Consider the following 25425-nt stretch of genomic DNA (forward strand, 5'->3'; position numbering starts at 1 on the left):
AATGTAAACCAGCAGCTACTCTTATGGAAGTAAATATACATAAGTTGAAGGATGATATGATCAAATCAAAACCTACAGATTCTACTTACTATAGACAGATTATTGGATCTTTAATATATTTGATGAATACTCGTCCTAACATATGTTATGCTACTAACACCTTGAATCAGTTTATGTGTGCACCAAAAAAGATACATCTACATGCAGCTAAACACATTTTGAGATATTTAAAGGGTACTATTGGAATGGGAATCAAATATGATAGAGTCAACATCAAACTTCATGGATAATCAGATTCTGATTGGGCAAGCAGTCCTACAGAACATAAGAGTACTTCTGGATATTGCTTCAGTCTAGGATCTGGTATGGTTTCTTGGTCCAGCAAAAAACAGACTTCAATTGCATTAAGTTCCACCGAAGTAGAATACATTGCATCCTCTTTGGGTGCTAGAGAAGTGGTATGGCTACGAAAGTTGTCAGCAGATTTGTTCAAAAGACCTTTGAAGCCCACTGTGATTCATTGTGATAATCAAAGTTGCATCAAGCTTTCAAACAATCCGATTTCCCACAATCACTCCAAACATATTGAAATTCCTTATCACTACATTCAAGATATGGTGAATCAAGGAATCATTCAACTGGAGTATATCTATACTAATGAGCAAACAGCTGATATCTTTACCAAGCCTCTTGCTAAAGTGAAGTTGAAATACTTCAGAAGAAAACTCGGTATGATTAATTTGTAATATTGAATATTGAATTTAAGTTTTTTAATTCATGTGAGTTTATGCTTCTATTGTTGTTTAGTTGTTGTAATGAAAGGTGACAATCTTTCATGGACATATCTATTCAGAAGATAATTGTTTGTAAGGTGACGATTTTGCAAATGATAGGCCTGTTATCATTGACATCTCTAGATATTGCTTCGGACAATTAGAGATCATGAGTAACAAATTTTTATATTATTACTATGGACATCTCTAGATATTGCTTCGGGCAATTAGAGATCACAGATAACATATTCATTATGATTACTCTAGATATTGTTTCGGACAATTAGAGATTATGATGTACGTTATGATAGTGTTCATAGCATGGGGATTTTTATTATCTAACTAGTCACTGTTTCAGAGTGTTAATATTACATAAAGTAATTAGATATTCTATTTTGAAATCTAAGGTATATCACTTCTCCCTTGCTAAGAGGGAATGTTGATGTATAGCATCTGTAGAAGTAATCTATCATATGCAAATCTGTACCATACTTATCTGATAATCATTACTGTTGCTCTCTCTCACATATGTATGTGTGTGTGTGTGTGTGTGAGTTGTTAATGATTTCAATAAACATGCGATCGATACTATTGTCGGCAGATTAGATATCGACAAACTGCCTTGTAATATGTAAATGGCATTGCCGACTACTTGTGTTAAGCAATGTTGATTTACTAATTAACTAATCATTAGTTATGCCCATAGAGGCATAACCCTACGTGGCCAAAGGCCGCGTAGAGTCATGACTCTATGGGTCATAACCGTTGCACAATTTATATATATGCAATACAAATCAATGGGAAAGACATCAATACACGGCATCTCAGACCTAGTGATCTATATACCAATCATCACAAATACTTTCCAATACATTTTCTTCTGAACTCTAATCTGCAAGAGCATTATAATATTATCAGCAATATATAGAAGGAGATATTGAACATAAGCAATACAAAGATCACCATTATTTGAAAAACAACTCTACACTGTTGTGATTCAAGTAAGAGTATCTATTGTTCCATATTTATTGTAATTGTTTTATCTATTAGAGGTCCAAAAAATCTAACACCCCGTGGTGGAGACAAGGGGGAGAAAAAGGCGATAATGAGCTGGTCTAAGGTATGTGTTGTGAGGTTTTTACACCATCGCCCCAAAACTTTGGGGATCCCATTTTCAGGCAAGCCTTGGCCATTTTTGCGAATTTTTTTTTAGAAATTTTTCGGCTGCCTCAACAAATTTTTCGAAGTTGTCTAGAGGTTTTCGATTGAAAATTTTACACCTTCGCGCCAAGAGGGATTTGATTTGGTTTATTTTTCACCCAGTGCAAAACTTGATTTTTCTGAACCATGTAATTTTATCCTTAGGCCAAATAGGTTTTAAAACAACATTTTTCGACGGTTAAAACAAATATCTAGCAACATAAATTTGAGAATTTTGGACTTGGATTTTGAAATTTTGAAATAATTGTATAAGCTTGAGCATTTTCAAAATAAAATTTTTAGATTTAGTCATTTTGGAAAATCTTTAAATTTTTTCGGTGAAAAAGAAATTTTTGATAGTGAAATTGAAATTGGAGTTCAAATTTTGACTGCTAGGAAAAGGATTTATTTTGTTTAAAAAAATAAATTAAAACTGTACCACAAAATTGAAATTGAATTAAATTACAAAATCTCATTAAATTGGTTGAAATTTAGCCTTGAGGATTTTAAAAATATTAAAGGAAGTTGGTAATTTAGAATTGAAAATTGATTTTGGCATGCTAAATTTGATTTTAATGATATTTTAATTGCCAAAACGTTATTAAATAAAAATTTTGACATCTCCTAGGCTTACCTTGTTTCTATTTTGCAATTTTTGATCAAAACTAGCAATTAAATGAGCCAATTTCACTATAGGGCTAAGTAATTTTAATATTGCACTTAAATCTAGGCCATTAATTAAGGGGCTAATTTAATTTTGTTTTCCCTCCAGGCAAGTCAGCCCACATGGAGAGGCAAAAAGTGTGGTATAAGCGGAGAAGCCCCTGTTATTTTCTCATTCCTTTTTCCTTCTCCATGGATGTGCAATTTTCCTCTAGAGGCGAATTTCGGACTTGCGCGATTTTTGGGGCAGATTTCTCCTTTTTTTGGCGACATTTTTCTCCTTCTTGCTTCGGCAAATTTCTGCCCTGGGGTGATTTTGAAGCAAATCTAATTTTTTTCTAGCTTGGGTGATTTTTGTTTGGTCTAATTTCTCCATATTTGGCAGCGATCTCTCCTTCGAAAATTTGGCGATTTTATCTGGTGAAAGGATTGTGATTTACGGTCTGATTTTTGACAAATGTGGTCAATTTCAAGGAAGTTGAAATTCTCATTTTTACTAGGGCATCATGATTTGCAAAGAGGATTGAAATTTTCATAATCTGATCCGAACTTGAAGAGGACCCAATTATTGGTAAAGGCAGATTTAAGGTAAAATTCTATTCATTTTTAGAGGTGAAGATTGGTTTTAAAGGCGGATTCTATTCCTTATACTTGTTTGGTTTGTTTCCCTTGTTTTCTTCTTGCACTCATCATCCACCACTTCATCATTCCATTGAAAGGCTAAAATTGGGAGATATAAGTGTAGATTTCATGATAGGACATTAAGAGAGGCAAAAATAAGCTAGACCACCCTAGAATTGAAGTTGGGAGATATAAGGGTAGTCCATCCTAAAGTAATGAAGAGGCAAAAATAAGTGGTAGTCCCATCCCGAGAAAAGAAGCTTGGAGATTGATAAGTATAGAGATAGGACTTAGAGAGGCAAAAATACGCTAGATTCCATCGATAGAAAGAAGGTTGGAGATTAATAAGTGTAGTCCATATCATTTAGAACAAAAGGGCAAAAATAAGTTTTTAGGATGGTAGATGTTAGTGCAAGCAAGAACCCAAAGGGAACGAATACCAAAAAAGACAACGAAAACATGATGCCTAAGACCACCTTCTTCTTGAAAGTAAGGCGAATAAGTGATACCAATATTGGTACAGTTGAACGACAAGTTGAAAGAAGGACAATCCCCAATGGCAAAGAAGATCTACAAGTGCGGAATTGTACATGCGGCACCTTTTGCTCCTACCTTACCTTGTCTGAAATTGGTAATGAAGTGTGCATCTCGGTTTGATATTGTTTCTAAGTCCATCATTTTTTATTAAGGGAAGAGCGTGTTAGCCAACATCGGCGAACAAGCGGTCGAAGAAGTATTTAATATTCCCCAATATAGAACCATGACAATGGTAATGATGGATCAGTCAACTAAGTTATTTTAGGATAATCAAGAGGCTTACTTCATTCATGTAAAGAAGAATTGGTTACACAAAGGCAAGAAGGGAGTTACCAACTCGTCAAAGCTCACCAAGTCAGATTTTAAACCGGAGTACGACGATCTTATTGTGCTTCTCAACCGAATCATAAGCGTGGCTCAAAGTATGCAATTCGAGAACTGGATGTACTTCTTTATTGATGAAATTGAAAATGGAAAGAGAACATTTGATTGGGCTAAAATTAGAAGCGAAAATTTAGAGTTGCAACTTAGGACAATGCAAAATCAAAAGCAATTCTATATGGGATCCTATCTTTACTATCTAATTGTGAGACTATATGAAAATCCTGGACTTAAGCCCTTAGGAGTGATTGGTAATAGGCCAAGGCAATGTTTAATGCATGAGTGGTATCCACAGCTTCATTTGCACAACACTAAAAGGTTATAAGATGTTATATGACACCTTTGTCATGAAGACGGTAAGGATATTGCAAGGGACACTTGCTAGAAGACTCTCATCGGAAGCGGAAGCAAAAGATAAGAAGTATGGGAGTTGGTTAATCCAATTTCCACAATTTACATACATTAGACGGAAAGGAAGTACAATTTGTCGCAAGAGACTTCCAAGGTACCCACCCGACAAGATAGTTTTGATGGAGTTGATTAGGCAACTTGAGCATTATGACTGTTGTCAATCAGGATTTGCGCCTTTAGCGAGATGTAAAATCAAGCTATCCTGTCAAACAGCGGAAACTCTCTCAGGTGGTGGGTTTTCCTAAAACAAGAGAAGAATCTCCGAAAGCTAGGCCGGTTCCTAAGTTGTGATCACCTAATCCTAAATCGTACTTGAGATAATGGTAAAAAATGAATGAATGAATGATTAAAACTAATCTAAGTGAGGTGATACACTAATGGTTATTAATGTAATCTTGATTACTTCAGCACAAACTACGAAAAAAATAATTGTTTCACAATATCAGACAATAACGTGATCACAACAGTGTTTCTATATAAGGATTGGGATCTCCTGCTTTAAAAGGGATACCTAAGTCTCACCAATTTTCTGCAAGAAAACAATAATCACAAACATAGACCTGCAATCACATGTATCACAATTCAAATCTGCAACTAGGAATGTAACTATAATGAAGGCGAACACAACATTAAAGAAAGGAATTCACAAAATTGCATAAGAATCTATGATAAGGAACCACTGTATCTCTATAATCAATGCTGAAAAATCTCTATCACAAGTGCCCTTACAATCAACTCAAAATATGCAATCTGAATCCGAAAGAAGGTCAGACTTGCTGCAATTGGTGCACAATATGATATTCCTACTGAAATCAGCAAGAACAAAGGAAATAATCATGTAAAAGAGGTTGTTAGACCTGCTGTACCAAACAACGCTGAAAGTTGGCAAGTTTTTGAGTCTGATCAACACATTGTTAATTTTTTGAGAGAAGAAGTTGAGTTTTCTCAGCCTAACCAGCAGAAATTGCAGGAACAATATGAGGATCAGATTATCCTAGTTAAGAACAAACAAGATGCCAAAAGGTTTGGTAACCTTAGAATCTATTTTTAATACTGATGATCAGTTCAAAAAAGATAAATCCAGCTTGCAGATTAAGGAAGAGCACTATGAAGAAGTAGAAATTGCAAAAGGTAAGAAGCTCAAACTTGGCAAGGTATGCACCCCTGAAAAGAAACAGTTTTTCGTCAATCTAACCAATGAATTTCAGGATGTCATTGCTCGGAGTTATTCAAATTTAAAAGGGTTTGACCCTAACATTGCTCAACATACCATTGAGTTAGAACCAGATGCAAAACCAGTTAGACAAAAACAAAAACCAATTAATCCCAAGCTGGAACCTCTCATGATTAAGGAACTAAATAAGTTAATAGAAAGCAATATTATTTTTCCTATTAAGCATACCTCTTGGGTTTCTAATCCGGTTCCTGTTAGGAAGAAAAATGGAGAAATCAGATTATGTGTTGATTTCCGTGATTTAAACAGGGCTTCATTGAAGGATAGACATCCTTTGCCTTCAATGGAGCAAATTTTGCAAGTTGTTTCAGGTTCAGAACACTTCTCATTGCTAGATGGTTTTTCTGGTTACAACCAAATTTTAGTCAAAGAAGAAGACAGATTTAAAACAGCCTTTACCACCAAATGGGGCACTATGGCTTATCAAAAGATGCCATTTGGTTTATCAAACGCTGCTGCAACTTTTCAGAGAGCAATGGATAAGGCTTTTCTGAATTTAATGTACAGGTTTGTACTGATTATCTGGATGATATTACTGTTTTTTCAAAGAATGCAGCAGATCACTTTCAGCACTTAAAGGTAATATTCGAAAGATGCAGGGAGTATGGTATATCTTTGAATCTTAAAAAAAGCGTTTTTTCTGTTCATGAAGGTAAATTATTAGAATTTATTGTGTCAAAAGAAGGTATTACCATAGAACCGGAAAGAGTAAGTGCAATTCTTGCTCTACCACTTCCAGCACATAAGAAGGGATTGCAAAGTTTCCTAAGAAGAATAAATTTTATAAGAAGATTTATTCCAAATGTTGCTGAATTATTGATCCTATTAATAGCTATGCTTAAGAAAGGTATCGTTTTCAGCTGGACTAAGGAAGGTAAACGCAGTTTTGAACTGATAAAAGAAGCATTAGCAGCTGCTCCTACATTGTTAAATCCGGATTTCTCTAAGGACTTTATATTGTATGCTTATGGTAACATTGATTCTATCGCTGCTATATTAGTACAGCAGACTGATGAAGGTTTTGAACAACCATTAGCATTTTTTAACCAAGGGCTTAAAGATTATGAGTTACATTATTCTTTCGTGAAAAAGCATGTTCTTGCTGTTATTAGAAGTTTAAAAAAATTCAGGCATATGCTTTCTAATAATAAAATCAAAATAATGGTAGCTCATCATTTTGTTAAAGATTTCTTGCTCAATAAAGATTTGAATACTAAAAGAGCAAGTTGGATTACTAAAGCCATGGAATACGATATTGAAATCAATGTAACCAAGCTGGTTAGAGGTAAGGGATTATGCGAACACCTAGCTGGAAACGGAATTAATAATTTGAATAATGATAATGATGCTGTCTTGACCATGTTAGATAAGGAACAACCTGCTGTACATAATATTCAGACTGATTGGGTAGAAGATATGATAAGATTCTTGCAAATAGGACGCTGCCCCGAAGGTTTGGAGAGATCAAAACGAACGTATTACAGATTACAAGCTATTCCTTATTGTCTAATGAATGGTATTTTGTTTTAAAATGATCTACAGGGTGTATTGCTGAGATGTATAAAACTAGATCAGATCGAGCACATTTTGCATCAATTTCATGAAGGACCAGCTGGAGGTCACTTCTCACCAAGAGCCACAGCTCTTAAGGTGATGAAGGCAGGCTACTATTGGCCAAGCGTATTCAAAGACGCACATCTTTGGGTAAAAAGATGCAAACAATATGCAATTTTTGCAGGTAAAGAAAAGTTATCAGCGATGCCTTTAAAACCTATTCAAGTAGACCAGCCATTCATGAAATGGGGTCTAGACTTCATTGGCATCATTAACCCACCTTCAAGTGCAGGTCATAAATGGGTATTGACAGCCACAGATTATTTCACAAACTACACTGAAGCAGTAGCCCTTAAAGATGCAAATGAGACTGCTGTTTTAAATTTTTACGAGGATTTAATTTGCAGATTTGGTGTACCAAATTCAATTATTTCAAATAACGCACTTGCTTTTACAGGAAATAAGATTGCTAAATGGGCTGTTAAGAATGGCGTGTATCTGAATACTTTATCAAATTATTACCCACAGGGTAATGGGCAAGCTGAATCCACCAACAAGAATCTGATTCACATCATAAAGAGAACATTAGAAGGGAATCAACGTTCTTGGCACGAGAAGTTGAAATCAGCACTGTGGGCTGATCAGATAACTTCCAAGAGATCAATTGGTATGTCTCCTTACACGCTGGTTTATGGTAAAGAAGCTAGATTACCAGTTTCAATTGAGTTTCCAGCATTAGATTTTATGCATCAGTTAGATATGATTGATGAAGAACCAATGATAGTAAGGCTGGCCCAACTCAATGAACTAGAAGAGAAAATAAAAGATGCTTTACGAACCATTGAGCATCATCAAGTTCAGATGAAGAAGACATTTGACAAAAAGGCATCTCCAAAAGATTTCCAGCTGAGAGACTTAGTACTAAAATGGGATGAATTGAAAAGTACGCCTGGAAAGCATTCAAAATTCGATGCCATGTGGGCTGGTCCGTACATCATAACCGGAACCACACAAAATAATGCTTTCCATTTGTCTACACTTGAAGGAGAAGAGTTGAAAATCCCGGTTAATGGGATTCACCTCAAGCGATGCTTTTGAGGTATTTTTTCAGATTATAATAAGTGCTTTGGCACAGTAGAGTAGAGGCGTGATTTAATTTCAGATTTCAATAAAGTGTTCTTCCAGCACATCTAGTTTCAAATTTCAGCATGTTAGTGGTTAGTAATAAAGCTGGAAACTACACCACATTATTATCAGTCTGCCATCAGCACATGAGATACATATCATACAAAGCATGGAATGAATTCCAATGCTCTGAATCATACATACCTCACGGATTCATGACAGGCTCATGATAAAATGATGTAATTCCCAGCCATCAGCCGTAAAGAAATCAAAAAGCACTCAAGCACATTGCTGGTATAGGTCTCTTCAAAATATTTTTCAAAAAAACAGCAATCATAAATTCTAGTTTTGATTATTGGTTGGCTTGAATAAATATCTTACCCCATAGCAGCAAGATGATGTGTTATCCACCATCATACTAGACTGATATACCGCTGTGTATAACATAGAAATACTGAAAAAAGGAGGAATGGTCACTCCAAGACAGCCAGCTTACCACCCTAGTACAATCATGAATAACGCACCACATTGCTGTTATGACGCAAGGTACACATTCAAGCTAATAGTTCAAGTTTTATGGTAATTTTTTCAATAAATTTTCAGTCAAATCTGAGAGGTGTCATAACAACCAGCAGCTATCAATCTTCACAACCAAAATACAATTATTATCACAGAAAAGGGATCATAAAAAAAACAAATTTTTTCCCTTTACTATGATACAATTCTATCCTGGTTATCAAAACGAATAGCTACAACATCCTATGGCAGCTAGCAGATCCGTTTGAAAAAAGTTTTTTTTTTTCAGTTTTCAGGTTCAGTTTTTAGTTTTCAATTCAATAAGGCGTGTTTATTTCAACAAGTGTGTTTCAATTTTCAGAGTTTCAGTTTTTTAAAGTTTTGAGAAGATTCAGTTTTCTAAGTGCTGAAGATGACTCTATGCCCAATGGATTGACGACAATTTTCTGGCACGCCCGGTGGGACCACGAACTGCTTCATAATTCACTGATTTTCAAGATTTTACTGCTGTTTTAGTGTGAACAGCAATATTTCAGCCTTTTTGAAGGTATTTTACTAACACTTGACAACTCTATGTTTAAGGTTTATCGCAGATTCAGTTGCAGTTTTGTGATTTTTTAATGAGAAGAGCTCCCAGAAGGACAACAAGAGGAAGAAGAACACCAACAGTTTCGAAGGGAAGATCAGTTTCACCATCCAGATCAAATTTTTCAACGTTTGAATATCCTACAATTGAAGAATAGCTAACAAATTCTGAAGAATCCGTGATAGTTATTGAAGATATTGGTTTTCCTGAAGAGTGTTCGAGATCATTCTGAATTTGAAGGGCCCATTTTTGAGCCATTATCAAGGGACCAATTTGTATTTTCAGCATCTACAAGTGGTGCCACAGCTGCTGTTACAGGACAGAAAACATATCAGCGGAAGGTAAATCAGCCTATCCGACCTTCATTACCATTTGCAGCACAGCGACAAGTACCACCAGTTCATCAAATGGCCCGAAATTTGCCATTTGTAGCTTTCAATGCTGGCAGCCCCTTGCAGATTGTTGTCCATCATGATATTCCACCAGCAGCATTGAAAAGTGTGCCATATTTTACTGGTGAAAATCATGTTTCAGCAGTAGAACATATTAAGGATATTGCTACCCTTTGCAGATTACACCAAGTTCAACATGAAGATGTGGCCTTGAAGTTGCTAGCAGCATCTTTCAGAGGTAAAGCACTAATTTGGTTTAGAAGTCTTGCAGTAAATTCAATTGACACATGGGACGCACTGGGAAGCTTGTTAATCAGCAAGTTTGAAAATAAGTCTGATAACCTTTCTTTGGTTGAACAGTTGACTACCATTAAGAGGCATCCTAATAAGCATATTTCTGATTTTAATTTCCGTTTTCAGCGAACTTGGGATAGAATTCCAGCAACTGTTAAGCCTTCTAATGATTATGCATATTTATTTTATTTAAAGGCTTTTAACAGCGATATTTCAATTATGATACAATCTATGGGAGGGCGTACTTTGCCTGATGCATTTGATGTTGCTGTAAGGGCTGAAAACAGCTTAATACAAGTTGGTAAACTACCTCCTAGGCCTGCAATGCCTTATTCTGCGAAAATACAGCAGATTGTACCAATTGTTATACCACCATTGACTGTAATTCCGCCAATCCCAGCATTACCAGAATTTAACGTACAGGTTGCAGCAGAGGAGCATGCTGCTACAGCTCCCATTAGAGAGTTACAAGAGCAAAATCAAGACTTAATTGAGAAAAGTGACAGTTTGATGAAAACATTGCAAACTTATGGGAATGAAATAACGAATTTAAAGAGACAACAAGGTCAATATAATAGGCCAAATCAAGCCTCCTATCAGGAAAGTAGGCAATATAACCAAACTTCAGGTTCAAACCAGCAAAGACAACCTCAAGGACAGCAAAGGAATTATGGTCAAAGGACCAATTAGCCATACAATTATGCAACTCCTAGCAATTCAAAAGAATTGGTAGTTGTTTCTCAAAACAACTACGCACATGATGAAGAATGGTGCAATACTTGCAACACTAGTCATTATTGGTTGGATTGTGCATATGCACTTGAGGCAAGAAAGCGAGACTTTTTGGAAGAACAGCAGATTACAAACCAAGGAGAGGTTCATCCTAAACAAGTGCAACAGCGAGTACAACAATAAGGTAATTCTAATGCTACTTTGATGAATTTTACTGAAGATGAGGCTGTTATAGCAGCAAATTTTGATCAAAATCAGACTTGGAAGCCTGTATCAGCGGGAACAAGGTCAAAAGACCAAACTGCAAATAATTTACAACAGCAAGCTGATAAAACAAAACAGCAGCAAGCCAATTATGGTAACACTCAACCAAGACCATCAAGTGCACAAAAAATGCAGTATGTACCAAAAGGACAGCAAACTCAAGCACAAAAAGCGAGCTTACAGCCATCACAACAGCAAAAAGAGCCTGCTGTACCAAAGAATCAGTCAAAGGTTAGTACCCAAAATTTCAATATTGTGGAGCACTTGAAGAAGACTCATGTTCTTGTCTCTATGTGGGATGATTTAGCACTCCCGAGTCAAAAAGACATGTTACAGGAAGCATTACATTCACTCACCCTGTCTGATAGTGCTTTGGCACAGCAAACCCCAACAATCCTGATAGCTGCAAACGTTAATAATTCACAACAGCCCGCCAAAATAGTCAAGCCACCACCTTTTTAGGTTACAGTCATAATAGGCAAGTACCTTGTCCATAATTGTATGATAGATTCAGGTGCCACTAGCTCAGTTATGCCAAAGAAGATTGTAGACCAATTAGGCCTTGAATATGAACCAATTGAAAAGGGGGTAGTGCAGCTGGACGGGACAGCCATTGAGACAATTGGAGTTATAAGGCATATGGATCTGACCTTGCATGCTTGTCCTAGTTTTTCGGTCCCCATGGATATATACATCATTGACCTACCTCCCTATTTTTCCATATGCCTATCACGTGATTTTACAGCCAAAATAGGAGGTTGTGTCTGCTGATTGGTCTCATATGCTTTTCCGCACTAGGTATGGTACTAAGGTGACGATTCTATCTGAACCTATTGCCAAAGATTGCCTCGAACTTAATGTTGTTGCTGCTGAAAATAATACAGCAGCTATTTTATTCGATAAAGAGGAAATTAATGTTGTTTATGAGTCCAAAACGTCCATAGACAATACTCCTGATATATTATTGGATGAATGGGCTGCTGAAAACGCTGAAATTTCAGAATCACAGGTTGAAGAACCAAGTTTGGGCAATTAAGTTATTCATGAGACTACTGATTTTCTGCCAAATGTCATAAAAACTATAGATTTAAATGCAGAACAGCAGAGTAATGAGGCATGGAAATTATTTTTTGATGGTTCACGCAGTAAGACAGGTGTTGGAGAAGGTTGCACGCTGATTTCACCGGCCAATGAAAGGTATTATGCATCTTTCAGGTTTACTTTCAGCTGTACCAACAATGTTGCTGAATATGAAGCGTTGGTAAATGGATTAAAATGGGCTATCAAAAGAGGTATCAGCTGCTTACAGGTTTATGGTGATTCTAAACTGATTGTTAATCAAGTTAAGAATGCTCATGCTAGAAAAAATGATTTATTGAAGAGTTACAAACATGTTGTATGGGATTTAATTGAAGGATTTGAAGCTTTTAATCTGCAATCTGTCCCTAGAAATCAGAATAAGCATGCTGACAGACTTGCTGCAATTGGTGAAAAATATGATATTCCTACTGAAATCAGCAAGAACAAAGGAAATAAACATGTAAAAGTGGTTGTTAGACCTGCTGTACCAAACAACGCTGAAAGTTGGCAAGTTTTTGAGTCTGATCAACACATTATTAATTTTTTGAGAGCAGAAGCTGAGTTTTCTCAGCCTAACCAGCAGAAATTGCAGGAACAATATGAGGATCAGATTATCCAGTTAAGAACAAACAAGATGCCAAAAGGTTTGGTAACCTTAGAATCTATTTTTAATACTGATGATCAGTTCAAAAAAGATAAATCCAGCTTGCAGATTAAGGAAGAGCACTATGAAGAAGTAGAAATTGCAAAAGATAAGAAGCTCAAACTTGGCAAGGTATGCACCCCTAAAGAGAAACAGTTTTTCGTCAATCTAACCAATGAATTTTAGGAGGTCATTGCTTGGAGTTATTCAGATTTAAAAGGGTTTGACCCTAACATTGCTCAACATACCATTGAGTTAGAACCAGGTGCAAAACCGATTAGACAAAAACAGAAACCAATTAATCCCAAGCTGGAACCTCTCATGATTAAGGAACTAAATAAGTTAATAGAAAGCAATATTATTTTTCCTATTAAGCATACCTCTTGGGTTTCTAATCTGGTTCCTGTTAGGAAGAAAAATGGAGAAATCAGATTATGTGTTGATTTCCGTGATTTAAACAGGGCTTCATTGAAGGATAGACATCCTTTGCCTTCAATGGAGCAAATTTTGCAAGTTGTTTCAGGTTCAGAACGCTTCTCGTTGCTGGATGGTTTTTCTGGTTACAACCAAATTTTGGTTAAAGAAGAAGACAGATTTAAAAAAGCTTTTACCACCAAATGGGGCACTATGGCTTATCAAAAGATGCAATTTGGTTTATCAAACGCTGGTGCAACTTTTCAGAAAGCAATGGATAAGGCTTTTCTAAATTTAATATACAAGTTTGTGCTGGTTTATCTGGATGATATTACTGTTTTTTCAAAGAATGCAGCAGATCACTTTCAGCACTTAAAGGTAATATTCGAAAGATGCAGGGAGTATGGTATATCTTTGAATCTTAAAAAAAGCGTTTTTTCTGTTCATGAATGTAAATTATTAGGATTTATTGTGTCAAAAGAAGGTATTACCATAAAACCGGAAAGAGTAAGTGCAATTCTTGCTCTACCACTTCCAGCACATAAGAAGGAATTGCAAAGTTTCCTAGGAAGAATAAATTTTATAAGAAGATTTATTCCAAATGTTGCTGAATTATTGATCCCATTAATAGCTATGCTTAAGAAAGGTGTCGTTTTCAGCTGAACTAAGGAAGGTAAACGCAGTTTTGAACTGATAAAAGAAGCATTAGCAGCTGCTCCTACATTGTTAAATCTAGATTTCTCTAAGGACTTTATATTGTATGCTTATGGTAACATTGATTCTATCGCTGCAATGTTAGTACAGCAGAATGATGAAGGTTCTAAACAGCCATTAGCATTTTTTAGCCAAGGGCTTAAAGATTATGAATTACATTATTTTTTCGTGGAAAAGCATGTTCTTGCTGTTATTAGAAGTTTAAAAAAATTCAGGCATATGCTTTCTAATAATAAAATCAAAATAATGGTAGCTCATCATTCTGTTAAAGATTTCTTGCTCAATAAAGATTTGAATACTAAAAGAGCAAGTTGGATTACTAAAGCCATGGAATACGATATTGAAATCAATGTAACCAAGCTGGTTAGAGGTAAGGGATTATGTGAACACCTAGCTGGAAATGGAATTAATAATTTGAATAATGATAATGATGCTGTCTTGACCATGTTAGATAAGGAACAACCTGTTGTACATAATATTCAGACTGATTGGGTAGAAGATATGATAAGATTCTTGCAAACAGGACGCTGCCCTAAAGGTTTGGAGAGATCAAAACGAACGTATTACAGATTACAAGCTATTCCTTATTGTCTAATGAATGGTATTTTGTTTAAAAAGGCTCTACAGGGTGTATTGCTGAAATGTATAAAACCAGATCAGATCGAGCACATTTTGCATCAATTTCATGAAGGACCAGCTGGAGGTCACTTCTCACCAAGAGCCACAGCTCTTAAGGTGATGAAGGCAGGCTACTATTGGCCAAGCGTATTCAAAGACGCACATCTTTGGGTAAGAAGATGCAAACAATGTGCAATTTTTGCAGGTAAAGAAAAGTTATCAGTGATGCCTTTAAAACCTATTCAAGTAGACCAGCCATTCATGAAATGGGGTCTAGAATTCATTGGCGTCATTAACCCACCTTCAAGTGCAGGTCATAAATGGGTATTGACAGCCACAAATTATTTCACAAAATGCACTAAAGCAGTAGCCCTTAAAGATGCAAATGAGACTACTGTTTTAAATTTTTACGAGGATTTAATTTGCAGATTTGGTGTACCAGATTCAATTATTTCAGATAACGCACTTGCTTTTACAGGAAATAAGATTGTTGAATGGGCTGTTAAGAATGGCGTGAATCTGAATACTTCATCAAATTATTACCCACAGGGTAATGGGCAAGCTGAATCCACCAACAAGAATCTGATTCGCATCATAAAGAGAACATTAGAAGGGAATCAACGTTCTTGGCACGAGAAGTTGAAATCAGCACTGTGGGCTGATCGGATAACTTCCAAGAGATCAACTGGTATGTCTCCTTACCCGCTGGTTTACGATAAAGAAGCTAGATTACAAGTTTCAGTTGAGTTTCCAGCATTAGATTTTATGCATCAGTTAGATATGATTGATGAAGAACCAATGATGGTAAGGCTGGCCCAACTCAATGAACTAGAAGAGAAAATAAAAGATGCTTTATGAACCATTGAGCATCATCAAGTTCAAATGAAGAAGACATTTGACAAAAAGGCATCTCCAAAAGATTTTCAGCTAGGAGACTTAGTACTAAAATGGGATGAATTGAAAAGTACGCCTGGAAAGCATTCAAAATTCGATGCCATGTGCGCTGGTCCGTACATCATAACCAGAACCACACAAAATAATGCTTTCCATTTGTCTACACTTGAAGGAGAAGAGTTGAAAATCCCGGTTAATGGGATTCACCTCAAGCGATGCTTTTGAGGTATTTTTTCAGATTATAATAAGTGCTTTGGCACAGTAGAGTAGAGGCGTGATTTAATTTCAGATTTCAATAAAGTGTTGTTCCAGCACATCTAGTTTCAAATTTCAGCATGTTAGTGGTTAGTAATAAAGCTGGAAACTACACCACATTATTATCAGTCTGCCATCAGCACATGAGATACATATCATACAAAGCATGGAATGAATTCCAATGCTCTGAATCATACATACCTCACGGATTCATGACAGGCTCATGATAACATGATGTAATTCCCAGCCATCAGCCGTAAAGAAATCAAAAAGCACTCAAGCACATTGCTGGTATAGGTCTCTTCAAAATATTTTTCAAAAAAACAGCAATCATAAATTCTGGTTTTGATTATTGGTTGGCTTGAATAAATATCTTACCCCATAGCAGCAAGATGATGTGTTATCCACCATCATACTAGACTGATATACCGCTGTGTATAACATATAAATACTAAAAAAATGAGGAATGGTCACTCCAAGACAGCCGGCATACCACCCTAGTACAATCATGAATAACGCACCACATTGCTGTTATGACGCAAGGTACACATTCAAGCTAATAGTTCAAGTTTTATGGTAGTTTTTTCAATAAATTTTCAGTCAAATCTGAGAGGTGTCATAACAGCCAGCAACTATCAATCTTCACAACCACAATAGAATTATTATCACAAAAAAGGGATCATAAAGGAAACAAATTTTTTCCCTTTACTATGATACAATTCTATCCTGGTTATCAAAACGAATAACTACAACATCCTATGGCAGCTAGCAGATCCGTTTGAAAAAAGTTTTTTTTTTCAGTTTTCAGGTTCAGTTTTCAATTTTCAATTTAGTAAGGCGTGTTTATTTCAGCAAGTGTGTTTCAGTTTTCAAAGTTTCAGTTTTTTAAAGTTTTGAGAAGGTTCAATTTTCTAAGTGTTGAAGATGACTCTATGTCCAATGGATTGACAACAATGACAAGATGATGAAACTTAAAGGTGAGACAGGGATTACCTTCTCATTTGGAATAGGCAATAATACTTGTCGTTGGTAGAAATTGTGTATCAGCCGACGGGTCCCTTCGGAAAGGAAATTTTGTATCAGCCAACGGGTTCCTTCGATAGAAATTGTGTATCAGCCGACGGGTCCCTTCGGAAAGGAAATTGTGTATCAGCCGACGGGTCCCTTTGGAAAGGAAATTGTGTATCAGCCGACAGATCCCTTCGAAAAGGTTTTTATGTAACATGTATGTGGCCGACAGACTCCTTCGGGAAAGTTCTTTGGAAAGTATTTTTAACCCCTTCGGGAAGCATTGTATTCATCTTATCATCAGATGTTATCATCGAAACATCATGTACTGTTTGGCATATGCGAATAATAATAATAAGAGTTCTGCAGTTCGTACTCGTGTCCATTATCTGTGTGCAATTCTTAATTAACCTATGTGGTAAGCATTTGGCGCCGTTGCTCGATGGACCTGGTACGCAGGCAGGCGGATATGAATTAAATGTCGAATCAGTTGAACAAAGATAAGAATAAGTTGAAGAAAAAAGATGACATACGCGTTGCGCAAGGAAATTTAATTCGGGCTCAGCAGACAAAGCGTCGAAGGAGATTTCAAAAGATTGCCGACAGAAGCAAGAGCGCGGAAGGATTGTTGAAGGAGACTCGACAACGGCTTGATTTGGTGGAAGAAGCAAGGGAGGAGTTTCTGAACCTGCATATGCCACGGGAAGAGAATCCTGACGGAAGGAAATCGACTCGCACGGCTCGGAGTGCCGAAGGAGCACGAGCGTGGAGTAACCTCTTCGTCCGAGATATACTTCCGGAACGGACAGCTTCAGTTGACGAAACCTCTTCTTCACCAAACAGCTCGGAAGTCGAAAACAGCGCGGGTGTTGAAAACAGCATGGAAGTCGAAAACAACGCAGGTGTAGAAAACAGCGCAGGTGTTCAGAACAACGCAAGTGTCCAGAATAGCGCGGGTGTCCAGAATAGCGCGGGTGTTGAAAACAGCGCAGGAGTGCAAAACAACGCAGGTACACAACAAAACCCCCAACATACAGTGATAATGGCAGGTCCGAAAGAAAAGTTGTCTAAATTTGATGGTGATGAAGAAGCTGATCCCATTCAACATTGTAAAACATGTGAAACCATCTGGAGGGCAAATGGCATAACAGATAAAAATGAATGGATCCAACAATTTCCCACTACCCTATAGGGTGGTGCGATTGATTGGTTTACTGATACTGATCCACAAAAGTTAAACAGTTGGGATAACATTAAGAAGGAGTTCATAGCAAAATTTCAACTTCTGCGCGACGATAATGAAATTGTAGCGGAGATATTCAATACCAAACAAAAGAAGAACGAAACAGTACGGGTCTTCGCCAGGAGGTTGAAGGACTTAATCAGTAAAATGGAGAATAAACTGGCAGATGGGCTCCAGAAAAGATGGTTCATTGAAGGCCTTCATCCGAAGCTACGGAAAAAGATGAAGATTGTGCCACCATCGACATATATTGAAGCATACAATCGAGCATTGAACCTCGAAAGTGAACAGAAAACAAAGAAGAAGAAGAAGACTAGCTCATCCGATTCAGATGACAACAAGCTTTCAGGAGAAGATAGCAACAACGATGAAGGCAGCAGCAAGAAAGTCCGTGCTCTTCAGAAGGACATGCTTCGGATGATGAGAGAGTTCAAAAACATGAACAAAGAGACTAAGGGCAATGACCTATGGTGCACAGAGTGCAAGAAAGAAGGCCATATGAAGGGATCCTGCCCAAAAAATCAATTTTGTGAGATTTGCCAGATTCTAGGACACTTGGTAAAGGAATTCCCTTTCAATTTGAAAACAAGAACACCGCAGCAAGTGTTCCTGACACAGGAGGCATCCCCGTTAGGAGGGAACGGGAACACTAGTACAGAAGGTGCCACATCGGGCGGATACAGAAACAATCGGCACGGTCAAAATAACAACAATAGCAGCAACAACAATACACGTGGAAGGAGTCGAATTTAGTATGATGCGAATGGTCGACCGATTGTTCAATGCCATGCATGCAATCTGTGGGGTCACTTCGCCCGAGAGTGTACAATGGCGAACACACCGAAGTTGTTATGCAGATGGTATGGACTTGGTGATCATGACGATACTAAGTGCCCAAAGTCCGAAGTCAACTTGATTACCGTCAGGATGGATGAGGAAGAAGTTCTGGCAATCACACGGCAACAAGCGAAAGTGTACCCCGACCCGGCGAAAGAAAAGAAGAGACTGGAGGAAGCACGGGTAGAGATCCAGAAAGCAACACAGGCAAAAACGACACACCTGAAGGACACACCGAGTACTTTCGTATGGAACTGCGCAGAACAGAACATTGTACAGCAAATTTTGCAAGCCGAGATACCTGTCAGGATAAGTGATTTGTTGCTCACTATGCCTCAGCTCCGTTCGGCACTCACAAACATCATTTCCGCTGCTCAACTACCAGGAGAACATGGAAGGAAGTAGGAAAGTGGAGCAAGTACAATGGACAAAAAGGAGAAGGAAAGTGGCGCAAGTGCAGAAGATCCGATGTTGTTAGCCCTCTCATCCGGACGCCATCCGGCAGTCGTCGAAATGGGAATTCTCGAGACTGTATAAACGGAAACAATTGTGGACGGAGGGTCCGGTGTCAATGTGTTGCCTGAAGACACTTGGAAAAAGTTGGGACAGCAGACATTATGGCCGCCTACATTCCAGCTGCTAATGGCCGATCAACATGGAATCAAGCCATTGGGAGTCCTAACAACACAACCAGTGATGATTGGAACACAACCATTCCTGTTGGACTTTGTCGTGATCCCACTGAAGCGGAGAGGATATGATGCCATTCTAGGCGGGGGGTGATTGATACAAGCCAAGGCAAAACACGATTGGAAGAAAAATACTTTATCACTTGAAAGCAAAGGTCAGAAGTATGTCATCGATCTACACACTCAGATGGTTGGAGAAGAAGCTCTATCGTCGGATTCCGAAGGAGAAGATGATGAGAGGAGGCAGAGTATGGAACCCGATCAAGAGGGAGTCCTATGATTGGAAGGAGATGATGATCTGGATTCAGTAAATGGTTTTTACCACTAGCAGATAGAGGATTACGAACTCTTTCCAAGTTGTAATATGCTAAGGATCGACAAAGGTAAGAAAGAAGGAAATGAATGTCCGAAGGAACACAGAGAAGCCGAAAGAGGAAATATATGTCCGAAGGAACATAGAGAAGTCGAAGGAGGAAATGAATGTCTGAAGGAACACAGAGAAGCCGACAGAGGAAATGAATGTCTGAAGAAACATGGAGAAGCTGAAGGAGGAAATGAATGTTTGAAGCAATATAGAAAAGCCGAAGAAGGAAATGCGGGTATGACTGAAGCTGAAGGACAGAACATACAGTACAAACCCAAAAGAAGGAAAGATTCTACTGTACAACTGCGCCAGAAGAAAGTATTACGTCGAACCACAAATATAGCAGAAAGGTACCAGCAACAAGGAAGACACACGATAGGGTCTGCACAGGCAACAAAGAAGAAGGGTTCAATAAAAGTTGTAGCAGTACAAAGTGAATGTGTTATTGACGAACAGAAGGGGCAGCTGATGGAGTCCATGGTAGAGAGCTTCGAGAACAAACTGGGCAATATGGAGATGACACAGAACAGGCGTAGCAGGTTTCAACTCGGACAGTGGGTGTTGAAGTACGGCAACCGGAATGAGATCAAACCAGGCAAGTTCAAAGTTAAGTGGGTTGGGTCATATCAGATCCGAGAAGTAGGGGACAATGGAGCAATAGAATTATGGACTTTGGATGGACAGGAAGTGCCTCAGGCAGTGAATGGCTCGAAGCTGAAGGTATACCACGGCCGGAAGACTTTTGCATCAGAGAATGGCCTTCCGGCGACCCCTTCGTCGTTGCAGACCGACGACGCCGACAGGCGAAGGGAAAATTAACTTTCCTATTGAGAAAAAAGGAAAAACAAAAGGAGAGAGAAAAAAGTACCGTACGGTTCCCAGGGAGAAGTACCGTACAGAAAAGTGTCGTACGGCTTCCATATGTACCGTACGGATTTCATAGTTGAAGGGAAGAATACCGTACGGCTTCCATATTTACCATACGGTTTCATATTTGAAGGGAAAAGTGTCGTACGGTTTCCATATCTGAAGAAAAAGGTAGCACTGTACGGTTTTTCATATTTGAAGATGTACGATTTTGCTGTAGTACGGTTTTAATACAATGTACGAATTTTAGCTGAAGGCTGATGTACATTTTTAGTATAGTACGGCTTTTTTAGTAGTGTACAGTTTTTTAAGAGCTGCATATTGTAACATTGGGACCACCGTACGAATTTTAATAGCTTGAGAAGGTTAACGTACAGACTTTATTGAAATCACCGTACGGTATCCCAGTACGGATTTTCAACAACAGCTATGGTATGGATTTCTAGTATAGTGACCGTACGGATTTTTTAGGGGTTTGATCAGTACGAATCTCTACATGTGTTGTACAGATTTTTGAGGAAAGCCATTGACACTGAGAATTTTGGCTGTACGACGTACGAAATATGGAAGTAAAGACAACGTACGGAAATTATAATTTGGAATACGAGGTAATTGTACTGATTTTTCAAGCATATCATGTGTACGGATTTGGATTGCAAGATTACAGATTCTGAAGAGTGGGGTTTGGGCGTACGGCTTCTACTTGCTATTTGGTAGCACAGAAGGGTGACAGGAGGTTCTCTATAACCAAAAAAAAAAAAAGAACATCGACAAATCAAGAATGCTCAGAATGAGTATCAGATGATGCCACAGGGTAGAGGAAGAACCAACGATTGCCAGAAAGAGTGTAGAATCGGCAGAAAATGACAGAAATGGTGTGTTCCGTGTAGTTTTGTGTGGGTTTTAGAATGCTAAATTGGTCTTGGCGGCGAGGGGCGCTGCCCCTCAACCCTGCCGGGGGCGTTGCCCCCTAGACCCCCAGTCGTTGCGGATATCAGTCGTGGGAGTCTGACCAGTTGAGAAGACTTAGAGCTGCTGCAAGCATGGAGTGTCTGTGTACCAAAGGCACTAAGAGTAAGTGTTGGCCGTGAGGTTATCTTGGTGGATGCATAGAGAGCTCGAGAGGAGCTGACCATCCAGTTGGAGGCAGTGCAGCGACACTTGGTTCAGTGTACTCGGAATTGGAAGGCAGAAAGCGGCACAGGTGGCTATCAGGGTCAGATGTCAGATTGGCTAAGGTGACAATGTTGAAGACTAGTTAGTCAGTCAATGTATTTTGGTTGTTGATTTGTCTCAGAGATTTTGTAATAGTCGTCAGAAGACAACTTTTCTTTTTGGGGGGGATGATGTCGTTGGTAGAAATTGTGTATCAGTCGAGGGGTCCCTTCGGTAGAAGTTGTGTATCAGCCGACGGATCCCTTCGGAAAGGAAATTGTGTATCAGCCGACGAGTCCCTTCGGTAGAAATTGTGTATCAGCCGATGGGTCCCTTCAGAAAGGAAATTGTGTATCAGCCGACGGGTCCCTTCGGAAAGGAAATTGTGTATCAGCCGACGGGTCCCTTCGGAAAGGAAATTGTGTATCAGCCGACGGATCCCTTCGGAAAGGTTTTTATGTAACGACATGTATGTGGCTGACGGACTCCTTCGGGAAAGTTCTTCAAAAAGTATTTATAACCCCTTCGGGAAGCATTGTATTCATCTTATCATCAGATCTTATCATCGAAACATCATGTACTGTTTGGCATATGCGAATAATAATAATAAGAGTTCTATTGTTCGTACTCATGTCCATTATCTGTGTGCAATTCTTAATTAACCTATGCGGTAAACAATACTTGCCCTAATCCTGTTGCCTTTGCAGCTGCGGAGAAAGAGTTAGAGCAATATCATCTAGGATGGTATAGAGCAAGACAAGGATTCGATCCTAATGGTCTTATCAAGGCATCTCAAGAAAACACATTCAAACATATTCCTACTATAGAAGATTTTTGGGCCAATGTATATGATGACTTTCATGTGAGAAAGCTAGCTTTTTCAAGATTGTTAGTGGATATGATAAGGGCAATCAGATGGAGAGGCCTTCATATTCCCGATCAACTAGAAGATGATGAAAATGTGCTAAGTGAAGATTATGATATAGTGGATGGAACAAAATTGGGTTCAGTGGATTGGGATGATCATCAGGATCCTTCCTTGGAGGCAATTACAAGGACAGTTGATCTACACACTAAGTCACGGTACAATGGGAAGTTAAGGCAATTACAAAGTTTGAAGGTACACCTTACTTATGAGATGATTAAACCGGAGGAAGAAGGTCTAGCAGAGTCAGTCGGACAGAAAGGTGGAGGCAATAGCCAGCAACAAAAAACAATAAGGGCAAGAAGAGAAGTTTGGAGGTTGAGCAAAGTAAAGAACATTAGGAGCCTCCAGCAAAGAGACGGAATACAGCACCGTCAAGGGAGAGCATAATTGAGGCCACGAGCCGAGAGATTAATACAAGTAGACAAGGGGCTGTGATGGAAGTGAACTCTGATTCGGAATCAAGTGGTTATAGCGACAGTACTGAGTACTCTCCTCTCTCGGAGAACCAACATGGAGATGATGTAAGAGTCACTAGTGAAGAAAAGGATAGGCTAGTTGATATTGAGGAAATAAGTCATGTGCCTGAGGCCATTGGTGATGCTTTGTTAGTCGAACCGAATCCAAATTTGGGGAGATGCAGTGCACCACTATGGTTAAGGCAAATGCTTATGCCAAGAAGCGAGTTGGTGACTGTCCGAACAATTGAAGATATTCAAGGGTTAGTGGAGAAAGAAAATAGCAAGAAACAAAGACAAATTGCAAAAAGGGTGGCAAAGGTAATTAGAAGCGATGATGAGGGTCACCAAAAAGTTCAAATTGCTAAACCAAAGGTTAGCAAGGCAATAGACAAGATTGTAGCTCAGGAGTATGAGATAGTTGAGCATAACTTGGGAAGAATCACAAATGACATGGAATGTGAGGAGATCTAGGAAGGCATGGTTTCAATTAGAGAAAGGTTGAGGATGGAAAATGAGAGGATTGTAAAGTTGGAGGCCAAAAACAAGTATTGGAGAGATTGCCAACCTATCCAACAGTTGCACCAGACAGCCCTTCTGCAAGATAGCAGGAGCAACACAGAAGAGATATCGGCTTAGTTCAACGAAGTCAAGGATTGGATCCATGATACAATTCAAGATGGGCGAAATGTCTTGTCTTCCTTTATCTCAACATTCAGGTCATTGGTGGCTATTAGAGACAAATTCAGAACATTTGAAGGTAAGTGGAAGGATTGCCTTCCAGTTAAGGACTTAGCCATTCCCATGCTACAGGCATTTATCGAGCTACCGAAAAAATATTTGGAGAGAACCAAGTTGGTAGATGAAGGAGGAATGAGTACAGTGGACTCTTGGTTTGTTGCCTTGACTATCAAATTGAGGATACTTGAAGAGATATAGAATGAAATTGCATAGCACAACCCAAGCGTTGACACTTCCATTTCAACCATGATGAGCGATGTTGAGGTTGCACTTGATTTTGAAGATATCAAAGAGGAGAACGTCAATGAGACAGAATTTGGATCAAGATTGAATGAGTTGGGGAAGGTTGTCATCAAGAAGAAGCATTTGAGCACCCTTGCCTCCCTCAATGCTTTTATTGGATATGCGAAAGAATATGATAAGGATCATGAGAAGACACTACAAGTAGCAAGCTACATGATAAATTTCACTGAACTCAAGATAAAACATACGCTTTGCCCTCCCATGAAGGAAGTCAACAACCGACTAGCCAATTTCATCGCTTTGGCTAAGAAGATGAAAGAAAAGAGTAGAATTATATTAGAAGATCATTTGATGTAAGCCCAAGTGGCAATTTCTCCTTCCTCTTGGGTAGGATAGGTGTCTGATTCTGATTGGCTACCATTTTGGTGCCTTCTCATTGGTTGTCACTTTTCCTTTTTTCATTAGTCCATTGATGAGGTGGCATCTTCTCATTGATCGATGGGGTGGCACCCCTAAATAGGGTCTCTAAGATCTAATATGGATCGTTGATTTTGCCTCTTAATCTCCACCGTTGGTTGTAATGTTGGCCCCTATATAAGGCCATTTGCTCTCATTTATAAAAGGTAGAAGAAAATTGTTGCTTAAGATAATACCAAAATTGCTTCTTTATCATTGTTGTGACTTGCATGGTGATTAAGAACACTTGGTGTTATTGCATGGTTTCTACTTCCAATGGTTAGAGTTAAATTTCATTGAAGTTGTTAAAGTAGATTTTATTTCAGAAAAGTTGTTAAAAGTGAGAGTGGATGGATTGTTGCATGGTGATATTGGTGGATGTTTGATAGGGATCTATAAACTAGGCCACTAGCATCCTAGCGGCTTGTTAGGAAGCCTTGCGTGGTAATCTAGTCTTTTTCTCTTGAATCATTGCATCTATGGAGGTAGAGCCACTAGTAAGATTTCATCAAATTCAATCCACGTCCATTTGCTAATC

The 25425-nt window shown here is 38.4% G+C and overlaps 1 protein-coding gene across 1 annotated transcript in view; it reads right to left on the minus strand.

The window, feature by feature from the left end:
• Nucleotides 1-25425, minus strand: part of LOC149556523 (proteinaceous RNase P 1, chloroplastic/mitochondrial-like) — a 204172-nt gene that overhangs the window by 140692 nt on the left and 38055 nt on the right. The window lies entirely within an intron of this gene.

This window comes from Cupressus sempervirens, chromosome 5 (genome assembly GCF_028749045.1).
Source record: "Cupressus sempervirens isolate cs-2001-9-10 chromosome 5, ASM2874904v1, whole genome shotgun sequence".
Classification (NCBI taxonomy): Eukaryota; Viridiplantae; Streptophyta; class Pinopsida; order Cupressales; family Cupressaceae; genus Cupressus; species Cupressus sempervirens.